Source organism: Sus scrofa, chromosome 13, assembly GCF_054392235.1.
Source record: "Sus scrofa isolate SSC_HxYL_T2T_F1_AM1 chromosome 13, Sscrofa_HxYL_maternal_Yorkshire_Landrace_v2.0, whole genome shotgun sequence".
Classification (NCBI taxonomy): Eukaryota; Metazoa; Chordata; class Mammalia; order Artiodactyla; family Suidae; genus Sus; species Sus scrofa.
The window spans coordinates 92,958,487-92,974,730 of record NC_139395.1 but is presented as its reverse complement, the minus strand read 5'-3'; the positions used below and the strand labels follow the sequence as shown (position 1 = coordinate 92,974,730).

The window sequence follows — 16,244 nt, the reverse complement described above, 5'->3', positions numbered from 1 at the left end:
ATGCTGCTGGTCTGAGGACCACATGATGGAAGCACTTTAGTTCAACTTGTACAAAAAAACTAACCATTCCTCTTCCAAGACCATCCTCTTCCTGAATTTTATACAAGTAATGGGATTGATTCCGTTGCCCAAACTAGAAACCAATTGTAATTAAGGATGCTAAGCAGTTGGAGTAGGGGATCCAGTTGTTCTGGTTACTGTTTCTTCCTTCCTGTTTTCCCATCAATAGCTTCAGTCCTCATCAATTTTATTATGTATTAAACAAAGCCACCTGGTGATAAACTCAAATACCTTTTGTTTTAAAATGCTTTATCTCATCAGCCTTCTGTGGTTGATGAATATTATATTATAATTTTGTTATTTACCTGACCTATTGATAAGGTAGAGGAAACAAGTTTTGCCAATGGAATGAAGATGTCTAATAAATCTGCATCCTCTGGTATTTGTGGGTGAAGTTTCATGGAATGCCAATATCTCACAAGAAGAATATAGGAAGGGCTCTTCCAAATTTAAAGATGAAGGCCACACTGAGGAACAGTTTCTCCTGCATTCCTTATATCATTACTCCATCTTTTACCATACTGCAAGGGTTGCTACATTGTAGAGAAGGGCCTAAACTTTGTATAAAGCTGGTTCAGACTTACTTTTGCAAAGGCTGATGACATTCATGCCTTCATGCCCATAGTATCCAACCAAGATAAAGTATTCAGATCTCTCAGATTTCATGAGCCATATTTTTCTATAAATTTTTCAGCCATAGATAAAGTAATCCTGGGTCTCTCTCAACTAGACTATTTTATTAGTGTCTCCTTAACTACTCTCCCTGTCTCTACTTTGCTCTCTCTGAACTATCCTCTACTCTCTGGCCATCAGAGCATTCCATCTAAAACCTGTATCTTATCATGTCTCTCCCTTAATTTAGAATTCATTAGGCTATACAGTGCCTACAGGAAAGCACAGCTAACAGTTTGTTACTATTGTTGAATAGAAAAGAAATCAGAGCCAAGGATAGCCATCATTAAAAAGTCTACAAATAACAAATGCTGGAGAGGATGTGGAGAAAAGGGAATCCTCCTACACTGCTGGTGAGAATGCAAGTTAGTATAGCCACTATGGAAAACTAAGGATAGAGTTACCGTGATCCAGCAATCCCAGTATTGTGCATGTATCCAGACAAAACAATAATTCAAAAAGATACATGCACCCCTATGTTCATAGCAGCACTATTCACAATAGCCAAGACAGGGAAACAACCTAAATGTCCATTGACAGATAAGTGAATACAGAAGATGTGTTACATAAATACTCAGATGTGGAATACTACTCACTCATAAAAAAGAATAAAATAATGGCATTTGCAGCAACATGGATGGAACTAAAGATGATCATACTAAATGAAGTAAGTCAGAAAGAGAAAGATAAATACAATATGATATGACTTATATGTGGAATCTAAAATATGACACAAATGAACCTATTAAAAAACAGAAACAGACCACGGACCAGGAGAACAGACTTGTGGTTGCCAAGGGGGAGGGAATTGGGAGAGGGATAGAGTGGGAAGTTGGAGTTAGCAGATGTGAGCTAACTTTTGCTATCATACACAAAAGGGTTAAACAACATGGTCCTACTCTGTAGCACAGAGAACTGTATTGAGCGTCCTATGATGATCCATAATGGAAAAGAATATTTTAAAAAAAGAATGTGTACTTAAAGAATATTTTTAAAAAAGAATATTTCAAAAAAGGAATGTGTGTATACACATCTATATCTATAGATAAAGACATAAAACTGAATCACTGCTGTACAGCAGACATTAACACAACATTGTAAATCAACTATACTTCAGTAAAAATATAAAGTCTTTGTTCTCACTTTTATCCTGAAGGTGATAGGAAGCCATAGAAAGTTTAAAACAAAGGGATAACTCCTAGGATTTGTTGTTACTGTTTTCATGCTATTTTTACTCTGATATTAGTATAGAAGGTAGACTAGGGGAAAATGAGGCAGCAGAAGACTGGAGACAGAAACTAGCTAGGAAGCTGTATTGATCATGAAGTAAGGGAGGAGGAGGAACAGAGTAGTATCTAGTCTGCGAGAAAGATTTGTTTTGGTTTTGGTGGTGGTGATGATGATGAAATGAGTGGTCCTGGGGAGCAATTTTGAAACAAATCCCAGGAGTTGTTGGGATGATGAAGATATAATAGCCTAGATCTTCTCTGCGCTCTTGACAGAGGTGAGATCATCCAAGGTGGCTGTATTAGCATTTCCTAAGCTGTTGGGAGCGCTTGGGACAGACGCTGAGGCTGAGCCTCCTAAGTCCCCCAATATCCAGGATTAAATCAAATGCATCGCAATGATCAGCATGGCCTTTGGGCTTGTCACACTTAACAGCATTTCCTACCTCTGTGTCCTGAGAATTAGATCTTCCCTGTGGAGGCAGTTAACACTGGAATGATAAATTCTTTCTTATTTGGTTTTTAAAATTAAGAGAACTGAGTAAGGCAGCCATTCCAGATTGGGTGAGGAATTGTGATGACTGGCCTTGTAGGCTCTGGCTGATTTTCTCCCACCCCCGACTCCCAGAGCGAAGTTCTCTCCATCGTGTTTCAGGTGAGATGGTGAACATCTAAAAATCAGTACAGCTGGGGCAAAAGAAGCTGAAGTAAAAATTCCCATAGGGCAATTTTCTTGTTTCCTAGCACTTAAACTCTGAAGACAGTTTATAATATAAAATAAATTAGATTTATTTGCAGAAGACAAATAAAATGTAAAAGAAAAGAAAATATTTTAGCATTACCAGCAGAGCCCACAGAGGCCTCACCTATAGTACATGCTTATTAGATATAAACAATCTAAATCAGGATAGTAAATTCATGATAAGTAATATAACCTGAATAAATCCCATAGTCACATGTAGTTTATTTTTTGTACTAGATAAACTATTTTAAATTTTAGCAGGTGTCTCAAAAAATGTCAGAGGAAGATGTGCAATTTATTTAAAGTAAAAACTCTTGGAGTTCCCTGGTGGCCCGATGAGTTAAGGATCCAGCAATGTCACTGCTATGGCACAGGTTGCTGCTGTAGTGCATGTTCAATCCTTGGCCCGGAAACTTCTGCATGCCATGGGTACAACCAAAAAATAAAATAAAGTAAAGTAAAATTAAATTAAATTAAAAGTAAAATAAAAAATAAGTGGAAAAATCTTAAAATTCCTCTCTCCAGAACTGTCTCTTTCAGTGTCCTTCACACAGAACATACCTTGTCCTCAAAAATTTCTCTTTCTCACTCTCAACACCAAACCCTCAAAAATACTTACTGAAGAGTTCCCATCGTGGCTCAGTGGAAACGAATCTGACTGGCATCTCTGAGGACTCAGGTTTGATCCCTGGCCTTGCTCAGTGGGTTAAGAATCCAGCATTGCCATGAGCTGTGGTGTAGGTTGCAGATGCAGCTCAGATCCAGTATTGATGTGGCTATGGTGTAGGCTGGCAGCTACAGCTCTGATTCGACCTCTAGCCTGGGAACCTCCACATGCCTCCACAGCCCTAAAAAGACAAAAACAAAAAATAAAACAAAAAAGTACTTGCTGATATCATGTGACCAATCTCTCTCTCTCTCTCCCTCTCCAATAACAATTTCTTTCAGCTTATTATGCATTTCCTCTAGCTTCTCTGGTTTGTTTCTTTCATTTAAAAGATTCTTGTATTTTATTTTTTATCTGAATTCTGTACCAAAAAACCCCCACTTTCTTCTTAAATGCAAAAGGCAGAAGAGGAGATTGCAAGAACTGATACAATGATCATTTTTGTCCCTGTTATACATTAATATTTTTATACCTATTACAGGAGAAGTCAAGAATAATATGAACTATATTACTAACTTTGAATAACATCCAAATTAGACAGTGATCAGGATTATGAGCTTCAGAATCAGAAAAACCTGTGTTAAGACCCTGGCTCTGCCATTTACACCTTCCTTAGGTTTCCCTACATATGCAAAAGGCTGTGTAATTAGGATTGAATTAGATAATTGGATACTTCAATATAGTTCCTGGAAACTTGTATTATAATTATTGACCAATGTATGTTATGAATATTTTATTATAATTATCCATATAAATTATGAGTTTTATTGTAATTATTTATTCTTATCTCAGGAGAAAAGAAACCACGGAAAATAGGAATTTAGCCCAGAACAATCCTTCCTATTGGCATAAGACATTTAACAATCCAGAAAACGAGTTACTTTCCATCCTCAACCCTAGAGATTTAAATGCTATTTTCTTCATATGTCATAAAGTATTCCTGCTTTCTTATGTGGTCACCTGCTCTGTAGAGTTCCTGGCAACTCAATACACATCAATGGACTGGTGAAGCAAGGAAAATCTCAGGGACAGCAGATATAAACCAAGTAGCAAAGAGCCCGAATGTCTGCCTGGTGATAGAATGAAGGGTGTGCACTTCTTCAATCACTCCTGGATCAACCCTGTCAACCAACTATTGTTTGGATGCAACTAGTCTACATGAGTTCTCTTTCCCCATCAACTGGCAAAGTAGATGGTTCATTTGCTGTTCATCCGTTGGACATTTTTTGAGATCCCATTGTGTGCCAAGCATTGTGCTGGGTGCAAGACTCACAGAGTACTGACATTAGGGTGGTTTTCTTCAGCAGGGCAGAGGTATCATAGGCCAGTGCCTCTCAAACTGGAGTGTACATATATACCCCCAAGAATCTTGTTAAAATGCAGGTTTTGATTCAGGAGCTCAGGGGTGGAGCCTGGAATCCTACATTTCTAATAAGCTCACAGGTATTATCCACACTGTTCATCTCAAAGTGTGCAACTCAAAGTGTAATCTTTGGACCAGGAATGTAACTTACCAATTGAAGGACGCTGGTGCCTATTCATCCAGTTGAATTAGCTCCTTCTGGGTATTTGGTAAGGATTCCCAAGCACACCTAGCTGTGTCCATCTGATTATGCAGCTGGATCAGAGGGAAGAATGAGAGGTGCTTACGTGAAAATGGCATCATTGTAAGGAGGGAGGAACACAATGATATCACATTTGCTTGATTTTTCTGTAATAACTTCCTGAAAGCTTAGACATAGCAAATTCCCAGTTTTACATGTTTCCCTTCACTTCCCAGGCTGCCCTGCTGAGGAGGGCTAGAGGTAGATGAGGACAGTGGAGGAGAGTGGGTACCACACAGGAACCAACTGGTTGCAGAACCAGACTGCACCCCTTCCTACCCATGTCACTCGGCTCAATTGAGGAACCCTTATGTTTTAATCTCTAAATCTCTAAAACAGGAATCCTTGTTGTGTCTACCTCCAAGGCTTGTTGTATTTCATGAGATGATTTGTAGACAACACCTAGCACAGTGCCTGCAGTGACCATTCAATGGTTTGTGTCATTATTATCGTTATTACTAAAACTGGGAGCCATGATAAATATTCCTTATCCATGCTTTGTCAAGGCATGTTGGAGAAGGATAAATCTAAATTAGAGCCCCTACTCTGACTCGTGGTTTTAAATCAGACCCGTATTGCTGTGTGAGCACAGGTGTTTTGTAGTTTGGTTTCTCTGCTAAACATGAGGGGAAAAAAAAGATGATCAAAAAGTAGAGAGAGAAAACAATCACTATTTGAAAGTGAATGAAGGGCACCCTCCTCCTCCCCAGCACCCCTCTTTTTTTCTTACTTTGACATCTCAGTGTGTTTTTTTCTTTTAGCTGTGAGTTCTGGGGTAGGTGATAACTGCCAGTAATAGGATTAGCATTGATTTCTTTAGCAAGAACAGAGATGTGGCAGTTCCAGCCATTTCCTGAACTGCCAGCTTTGAAATATCAAAAAAAAAAAAAAAAAAAAAACCCGCAAAAATAGAGGGAAGAAGAAAAAAGAAAAGAAAGAAATGAAAAGAAAAATCTGCAGGGGGGAAATACAGCTTTCATGTGTGAATCCAACCATGTGTGTTTGTGCGTGGGCATAGGGACACATGTGCGCATATAGAAAGGGATATAGGACCCCTCAGACATGTGTAGTTCATGCTAATGTTTTGTTGTTCCATGATAAAGGATCAAAAGCTCTGTTTCTGTTTTGCTTCAAAAAAGGGTTTTAATGTTCATTTGCCTTTCTTTTTTCTTTTACTTGTGAACACTGATTTCCAGCTGATCTGTCATAGTTATCCTTGAATTCTGACTTTTGAAACCTTGAAATTCAAACAAAGGAAAGAAGTTTCTCAGAGAAAGACTGTATACTGGACCCTGCCAGATCCCCCACCCCGCAGGATTCCATTTCTCTGAGACCTGCCCACAGGAGTCCAAAATATTGGATCAAGTTCTCTAAATCTCAACCAAGTGTCTCCTTAAAAAGAACTGGTGGTCCTCTTACAGGAGTACACCTTAGTCTTCACATTCCCAGCCAGAAAGTTAGGGGTCTGCTCTCTTTCCCGAAGGTGCCAAACACAAATCCAAGCAGGGAGTGAGGCAGTGCCTGTGGGACTTCAAGTCCTCTTTAAAAAGATAGAACTCAAAACTTCTGGCCAAGACAAGAGTTACCATCACTCTACCTGTCTCATTGTAATGCCCTCTCCTCCAACTTGAGCAATCTATCCTACCCCTTTCTACTCCCTACTAGGAAAGGTACATGGTCCCACTCCTCACCCCGCCCCTACAGTGGTCTTACACACCACCAACCAACTGGCAAGTGTATTGTAAGACCCTTCTTTCCCCAACCAGTCAGCAAGTCAGCAGGTGTATGGTAGCACCTCTCCTCTCCCTTAGCTACGACCACACCCCTAGTGTTGGCTCTTCCTGATAATCAGGAAGTCCTCCCACTGTACTAGCAGTGTCTCTTATCTGGATAAACTCTTCTTTCTTTTCACCTCACTATGATGGAAAATTCTTTTTCAGACCTGCATGCACAGACCACAACACTGCTCACCAGTGCTAAAACCAAAGAGGAAGAGGCATGTGGTAAAGCGGCACAGCCTTTGAGCTACTTTGAAAGCAAAACTAGTATAAAGCAAGAGGTGAGGTCAAGATATCAGATCAATCACAAAAGTCAGATCTTGAGGCTTGACAATTCGGAAATAGAGGATTTTCTACAAGAAAGTAGAGGAAGGGATACTGAGAAGTAGTATCCCTTTGACGTCTCCTTGAGTTGGGTATATCCAAATCAATACAGATGATGTGGGGGGGGGGAGTCATTTTAAGAAAAAAACCCCATTAAACCAGTTGATTATTTTACTTAGAAAATTATTTTATCAATCACAATGTGATGATCATTATTAGTTACTATTTAAAATTTTTTTTCTTTTCTTTTTTTTTTTTTTTATAGCCCCACTCACAGCATATGAAGTTCCCAAGCTAAGGATCAAATCAGAGCTGCAGCAACACCAGATCTGAGATACATCCGCGATCTGCTCCACAGCTGGTGGCAATGCTGGATCCTTAATCCACTGAGAGAGGCCAGGGATCGAACCCACATCCTCACAGACACTAAGTCAGGTTCTTAACCCGCTGAGCCACATTGAGAACTCCCACTGTTACTTACAATTAATTGAATGAGAATTATGTACTAGGAACATTATGAAGTCCTCTATATGTACTCCTTAACTCTTTTAATCTTCATGAAAGATGCTAGACAATGTCCATTTTACATCTTACAGATCAGGAAACTTAAGCTCACATAAATTAAGTGACTTGTCCAACATCACACAACAATGAAGTAATGAAGCCTGAATTTAACCCCAAATCTAAGTGATTCCATTGTCTAGTGTTTCTTTAATGATACTGTTGACTCAGTGTAATCATGTCACCACCTTTCCTTTAAGAGTATTAGATTTTCATTTGCTGTGACACCACCTAACAAGAGCCATTTCTCTGTATGTACCTCTTCATTCACTCACCATCCCCTCTGCATTGTTTGGGCACCTGATGTATGTCTACAGAGGTAGGACACTGAATTCAAGGATGAATCAGTCAAAGATCCTGACACAAAGTGCCCAGATCCACGAGGAGCCAGAATGAGCCAAGGATAGCACAGAGGAGAAAAGAACTTGGATAGAGTGCCTTCTACCTGAACCTGAAGATTGAGTAGGAATTCATAGAATATACACATCACAGTAAGTAATGTCTCAAAAATATCTTAATCAGCAGCCTCGAAACTCCCAAAGACAAAAAAAAATCCTATTGAACCATGTATACACAACACCTTAGCTACAAGTTGAAAAGATTAAATATTAACTCAAACACAAGTAATTATTTTACTTATTGCTTACATTCCTTGGACAGTACATACACATTTTAAAATCACATTTATTCTTTTCTTTCTTACTTATAAAGCTGTTCCTTGAAAGAAAAGAAAAATTAGTATAGTTAATATATATTAATAAATGTTTATATATATTGGGTTTATATATAGGTATACATATATGTGTTACTATATATGTATATATATTATACCTATATATAAATTTAAATCACTCATAATCTTATGACTCAGAGTTATTCAGAGTTAATACCTTGGAGTATATTTCCTGCAAGTATGTTTATACAGTTATCTATTTAGTTCATAAAATTAGATTTACATATGTATACTGCATTTTTATTTATTTTTATTTATTTATTTGGCCATGGCCATGACAAGCAGAAGTTCCCAGACCAGACTTGGGTTGAACCCATGCCACAACAGTAACCAGAGCCCCAGCAGTGACAACAGTGGACTCTTAACCCACTGAGCCACCAGGGAGCTCCTGGACACATTTCTATCTTTGCAATGAACATTTCGCACTTTCTTGATATGATTAAACATCCTCTGACAGGATAACTTCTAATGGCTCCCTGCGTTCTCCCTCTGTATGTCCCATTCCATTTCTGCTCTATACAACATTTAGGTACTTTCCTCTTGGTTGTTGTTGCACTGTGAATTATACTGAAAAGAATATCCTTATATATAGATTTTGGTATGCATCTATAATTATTTCCTAAAGATAAATTCCTAGAGGTATTATTATCTCATCAAAAGTTTAACACCATTTTAAAGTTTTGGGTGTGTTTTTCTAAATATATATCCAGAAATATAGAATCAATTTGCCTTCCCAAAAGCTGTGTGTAAGCGTGCCCATCTTCTGCATTCTCACCAATACTGGATATTTCCATTTAAACCACTTTAAAAGTATTTCCCAATTGAGTAGGCAGAAAATTGTATCTTGTTTTTATTTGCTTATCACTGAATACTGATGAGGTTAGGCATTTTTCATACATTTATTATCCACTTGTATTTCCTCTTTTGTCATTTATTTATGTCCTTTGCCCATTTTTCAGTTGCTGGGCTATCTTTTTCTTATTGATTGGTAGGCGTTCCTTATAGATTAAGTATATTAACCCTTTGTTTGTCAGAGGTGCTGACACAGCATTAAACACTAATTCAAACACATCATATTTTCCATTCATTAATGTGCTACCCAGACTTCCCCAGACCGAAAGAAGCCAGCCACTTTCTGTGCCCTGGCTCTCAAGCACACAAAGCCTATTCTTCCTGTGGCTTCTCCAAACTCTACAAACAGCTCCAGAGTGTACAATGATTTGCATCTTAATTTGCTAATTGTTTCCTTTGTGCTAAGCTTGTCCCCATCCTATCCCTCCCAAATTGCTTGGAAAGTTCATTGAAGAAAATATACTATCTAAGTCTTCTCTATCTCTTTGCCATCTCCATTGTTTACCCAAGAGCCAATTATTTCTATGTCTTCACACTGTTCCCTCTCTAGTCTAGATACCAGAGACTATGATTTCCAAACACTCCTCCAGGATCTTTTAAGATCCTCTCCCACTGAATGCAGCTTTAAAACCTGAACAAAAAACTCTGAAAATTAAATAGTAGCATGCAGACCAGAATTCAAAATATCACTGAAGCAGTGGCATCTCACCAATACTCTCTGACCTGATCTCAGTGCATCCCCCAACCCAGAAGTTGGCACCCTGGTACAGAGAATGCTCCAGTAATAGCTTTCTAGTTCTGGCTCTGGAAATGGAAACTGGAACTCCCAATGTTCAGATAGAGTGTAGATTCCTATCTTCTTTTTTCTTTGCTCCATTCTTGAGCACTCCAGCCTCCAAGCAAACCCACAGTGGCAGCAGCAACAGAAGTCCCCAGGAGCCAAAACTCTTGAGGAGGGGGTAAATTTTTTCTATCAGTAAGGCCAAGTTCCCGAGAGGATAAGACCAACTTCCCATTTCTCTCCTCTCTCTCTCTCTCTCTCTCTCTCTCTCTCTCTTTCTCTCTCTCTCTCTCTCCTTCCTTTGTGACTTGATTTTGTATATAGAAACAGTACCAGAGGCAGGTCGCAAGCAGGGTAACTAAATCCCCAGCTTTCTGGAAGGGAAAAGGGGAGCCCCAGAAAACAAAAAAGGAACCAGGAAGATAGCAAAGAGGTAGAAGCTTGGGAAGCAAGCACATAAAGTTGTTTACAAACACCTGGACCAACTCTCAGCCATGCTTGGATCTAATTCTGAACAGTATACCAAATAATTTGAGAACTGGACAGATAGACCATCATATAGCTTCCAGATTGGTCACTGGATGGCATACATGTGGGACAGATTCAAATAGTGCTGCTAAGGCTCTGAAAATTTATCAGATATTAGAAACACAGCCCATAGAAGACAGATTGAAACTAGCAGCCTGAACTTAATCAGGTCATTTTCCTGCTAAAACAAAAATATCAACATCCTCCATAGGATTTATCAAGGCTTGGAGTCTCATAATAATCAAAATATTTGGGATACAGTGCAAAATTATTCAGCAGATGATAAACAAGGAGAATATCCAATCATGCCAGTGGAGTCCTGTGCTGCTGGCTTCCGGCTCCTCACCAGCTCCGCAGGCAGGCTCCCTGGAATCGTTGCAACCCTGCCAGCATGTCTCAGGCAGAGTTTGAGAAAGCTGCTGAGGAAGCCAAGAATCTTAAGACCAAACCAGCAGATGATGAGATGCTGTTCATCTCCGGCCACTACAAACAAGCGACTGTGGGTGACATAAATACAAAACAGCCTGGAATTTTGGACCTCAAAGGTAAGGCCAAGTGGGATGCCTGGAATGGGCTGACATGGACTTCCAAGGAAGATGCCATGAAAGCACATAGCAACAAAGTAGAAGAGCTAAAGAAAAAATATGGAATATAAGGAACTGGATTTGCCTGCCAGCCATGCAGTTCACCTAAACTGATATGATGATGCCTTATTTTTCTAATACTGTGGATAAAATTAATAAATAACTAGTTAACCCAGTTGCTCAAGACAGCCCAGGATGTAATGCCAGCAGATTTGGGGCTGAAATGGCTACAGACCCTCACTGAGTAGTTTTTATCTGTAGATCAATTACATTTGTTACTTAAAAAAAAAAAGAAAATATCCAGTCATATGAGAAAAGACAGTGAAAGACACCAATATCAAAATGATACAGATGTTAACATGATCAGATAAGTTTTTTAAGGCAGCTTTTTTTTTCTCTAATGTGAAAAAAAATAATAACAATCATGGACACTCTTAAAATAAATGCAAAAATAAAATATCTCAGGAAAGAAACATAAGACATCAAGGAGAACCAAATGGAAATTCTAGAATTTAAAAATAATATAACTGAAATGTAAAACTCAATGGATAGGCTCATAGCAGAATGGAGATCACAGATAAAATTTTTGTGAAACTTGACGATAGTTCAATAGAAATTATCCAATCAGAAAAACAAAGAGAAAAAAATACTATAAAAAAAAGAAGAAAATAATGTTAGGACCTGTGGGACAATAACAACAGTTCTGATATTTGCATAATCCACTTCCTAGAAGGAGAGAAAAAAGACCGCAGCACTAATGAAGGAATCAAAGAAAACCAAAATAAATGGAGAGTCATAACAAGTTCATGGATTGCAAGATTCAAATAATAAAGATATCAGTCCTTCCCCAAATTGATTGATTTAGTGTAATTCAGTCAGAATCCCTGTAATATTCTTTGCTTATATAGACAAACTAATCCTAAAATGCATATAGAAAGGCACAGAAATTAGCAGAGATAAAACAATTTTTTAAAGAATAATAAATTTGGAGTACTCATACTAGCCAATTTTAAAGTTTACTACCAAGCTACAGAACAATATACATTGGCACATAGATTAAAAGAACATAATAGAGTCCAGAAATACACCCAAATATGGTTAATTGCTCTGATCTCACCTAGCAGATTTAAAAAACAAGACCTAAAAGGATCAAACTGTTTCCATGAAACTTACCTGAATCCCAGAACAAAATTCAAGAAAATAGCACCCAAAAAGGAAAAACACATGATGTCTGTCATCAGATCAAAAATTACCATGCATGTAAGGAATCGGGAAAAAGTAACTTAAATGAGGAAAAATGTCAATCAACCTAAACCAACTCAAATCAGTGAGAGTTACTAGAATTAACAATAGAAATTATCCCAAATGAGGGGTTCCCATCATGGCTCAGTGGGTTAAGAACCTGACTCAGTGTCCATGAGGATTCATGTTCAATCCCTGGCCTCAATTAGTGGCTTAAGGATCCAGCATTGCCGCCAGCTACAGTGTAGGTCGAAGATGCAGCTCAGATCTGGTGTTTTTGTGGCCATGGCACAGGCCTCAGCTGCAGCTCTGATTTCACTCCTAGCCCAGGGACCTCCATGTGCCACAGGTGCAACCCTAAAAAGAAAAAGAAAAAATATTTTATCCCAAAGATACGAATAGAGAGAAGAAGGAAGAAGGGTAGAAGAAGGAGAAAAAGCAGGACGTCAGTGCTCTGAATAAAAAATTCAAGAGCCTATTTGCACATGGTGGGAAGGGAAACATTTTTATGAATAATGGCTGAAAAACTTCCAGATTTGTGAAAACTATAAACCATAGATCCTAAAGCTCAATGAATCCAAGCACAAGAAACATGAAGAAAAGTACACCAAGTCACTGCCCAATCAAATTACTAATAACAAGTAATAAAAATAAGCCATAATAACAGCTAGAGGACAAAAGACATCTAGCTTTTCAAAGGAATATAGATGGAGATTATAGTAGCTTTCTTTTCAGAAACAGTAAAGCAAGAAGACAATGGGATCAACCTTTAAAATACTAAAGAAAAAATTAAGATACATTAGGAGTTTGGGATCAAGAGATACACACTACTATATATAAAATAGATAAATAACAAGGACATACTATATAGCACAGGGAATTGTATTTAATATCCTATAAGAACCTATAATGGAACAAATATATATATACATATCACTTTGCTGTATATACCTGAAACTAACACAATATTGTAAATCAACTATACTTCATTTTTTTAAAAAAGTTAAAAAAAAACCTCAAATTCTGTACCCAGCAAAAATATGTTTCAGAAACAAAATGTATTAAAGAGGGGGAAATTTTGAAATTTGAGAAAAAGCTGAAAGAATTGATCACCAACAGATCTATATCCAAAAATAAAAATTAAGAGATTCTTTACACAGAAGGAAAATGATACCAGATGGAAATATGGCTCTACACAAAGAAATAAAGAGCATATATCCATTCAAATATTTGTGTATAAATGTTCCTAGTACCATTATTTGTAATAGCTAAAAACTAGAAACAACCCATTGGCAGGTGAATGTATAAACACATTTAGAGATATCCATACAATGAGATACTACTCAGCAATAAAATGGACAAGTAATACATGCAACAACATTGATGGATCTCAAAATAATCATACTAAATGAAAGAAGCAAGACAATTAAAGTATAAATACTATATGATTACATTTACATAAAATTCTAGATAATTCAACTAATCTATAGAGACAGAAAGAAAATCAATACTTTATTAGAGAAGGAAGGGTGAGATGGAGAGGGATGAAATACAGGAATTAAAAAGAGGCAGAAAAAACATATAGGGACATTGGATATATTCATTACTTTGTGATGGTTTTATCATCATATAAATATATACAACTTGTCAAATTATAAACTTTAAATATGTGCAGTTTATTGCATGTATGTTAAAACTCAGTAATGCTCTTTTTAAAGACAGAGTGGTCTGATATTCCCCACAGTGGTGGTTTCTTAATGTTTCACAGTTTTGATTGAGGTAATCAAAATTGGCATTAAAGATGTAAACGTGGAGTTCCCATTGTGGCTCAGCAGGTTAAGAACCCAACATAGAGTCCATGAGGATGAGTGTCCCTGGCCTCACTCAGCGGGATAAGGAGCCTGTGTTGCTGTGGCTGTGATGAAGGCCTGCAGCTGCAGCTCCAATTTGACCTCTAGCCCAGGAACTTCCATATGCCGCGGGTGTGGCCATTAAAAGAAAAAAAAAAAGATGTAAACATCTCATCATGCAAGGTCCCTGACAAATGCCTATTCTAAGAAGCCCTGCTTAGAAGAGTAGAGAAAAAACTTTTTATTATTTAGTAATTTTTAGGCATAGAATCCTAGTTCTATAAATACAGTACTCACCTTTTTTTTTTTTTTTTTTTTTTTTTCCAGGGCTGCATCCACCGCATATAGAGGTTCCCAGGCTAGGGGTTGAATTGGAGCTGCAGCGGCCAGCCTATACCACAGCCACAGCAGCACGGGATGCAAGCCAGGTTTGCGACCTACACTGTAGCTCATAGCAACGCCAGATCCTTAACCCACTGAGCGAAGCCAGGGATCGAACCCGCATCTTCATGAATCCTAGTCAGGTTCGTTAACCGCTGAGCCATGAAGGGAACTCCCTAGTACTCACTTTTTACCAAGTTGTTAGTTGAAACAGATCATCAGATAAATTTTCCATAATGAGGAATTATATCAAAAGTCTATGCCTAAACTTTAGAAGAAATGGATGATTAGGATATAACTAGACCTGTTCTACCTATGAGGAAATAGAGGTCAAAGAGGCTGAGTTGGCAAGCCCAGGATCACACAGGTAGTAAAGAACAGGGTCAGAACCCTCACACAGGCCTCCTGACACTAGAACTGTTGTCTCCTACACAGCAAATACCTGACTCTCCTCTTTGTCCATGGATCACAAGGCCATCACCTATAGGTCAGTGCTTCAGTATACTCATTGCAGTTTTATGTTCCCGTTATTCAGAGAGGAACAGTTAACCTACAGCTTCTTACATCTACTTTTTTTTTTTTTTTTTTTAATTTGGAGACTTGCCTATTTTCCAACAATTTTTCTAGAATTCATCCCCTTTTTGCTCTCCCCCTCATGTCCTAATTCCAACCTGTCAGCAGACCCGCTGGCTCTACTCCCACAAAACACCCCAAAGCTTTACTCTGTCCCCAGATCAGCCCAGTTCAGGCACCATCATCTCTTACCCGAAGCTTGCCTTTTGTCTGTGAATTGCACACTTTCCCCCTAATTTGTCATCTGTCTTTAAACTCATTAGTGTTTTGAGATTTTCTTTCTTTTCACATACAAGTGTTTGATTTTTATGTCCTCAGATTTATTAGTCTCTCCATTTATGGCTTCTGGGCTTTGAGTCATATTTGGAAAGGGCTTCCCTACTGTTGATTTTGAATAAACAAACTTGCTAGCCTGAACAGGCTCTAGGAAGGGCATTGCATCTGTGCTACCAGCCCCACACATGCTACATGGTCACCCCCAAACTTGGAAGTTTATGTAGCTCTTTTAGTCTGAGACTACTTAATGCACCAAAGAAATACACCTACTTTCCAATCTCTCAACCTTCAATCTGGATTTTAGGTAGCAATACTCAGATCCAGTAAACCCTATAGTGTATGATTCTTTGTGTACAAATGCTCAAACCTTGGGCTCCCACAATATATCTTTGACTTTCTCTTTTTTTCTTTTTAGGGCTGCAGCTATAGCATATGCAAGTTCCCAGGTTAGGGGTCAAATCAGAGCTGTAGCTGCTGGCCTATGCCACAGTCACAGCAACACCAGATCTGAGCTTCATCTGCAACCTAAGCCATAGCTTGTGGCAATGCCAGATCCTTAACTCACTGAGTGAGGCCAGGGATCAAACCCCCATCCTTACAAACACTATGTCAGGGTCTTAACCTGCTGAGCCACAACAGGAACTCCAAATCTTTGACTTTTATAAGTAGTTCAGAATACTTCAGTGCCTAGGCATTTGTCTATAATGAGGGGAAAACAAACCACTAGTAATAAAAACATCAATTTAAAAATTTTCTAAAATCACGAACAAATAATGAATAGCTGATTCTATAAAGAAAAGGCAACATTAT

At 38.2% G+C, this 16,244-nt stretch overlaps 1 pseudogene; it reads left to right on the top strand.

The window, feature by feature from the left end:
* The first annotated feature begins 10,919 nt into the window (after nt 1-10,919).
* On the top strand, nt 10,920-11,183 carry LOC100526138 (acyl-CoA-binding protein pseudogene; annotated as a pseudogene).
* Nucleotides 11,184-16,244: the final 5,061 nt, after the last annotated feature.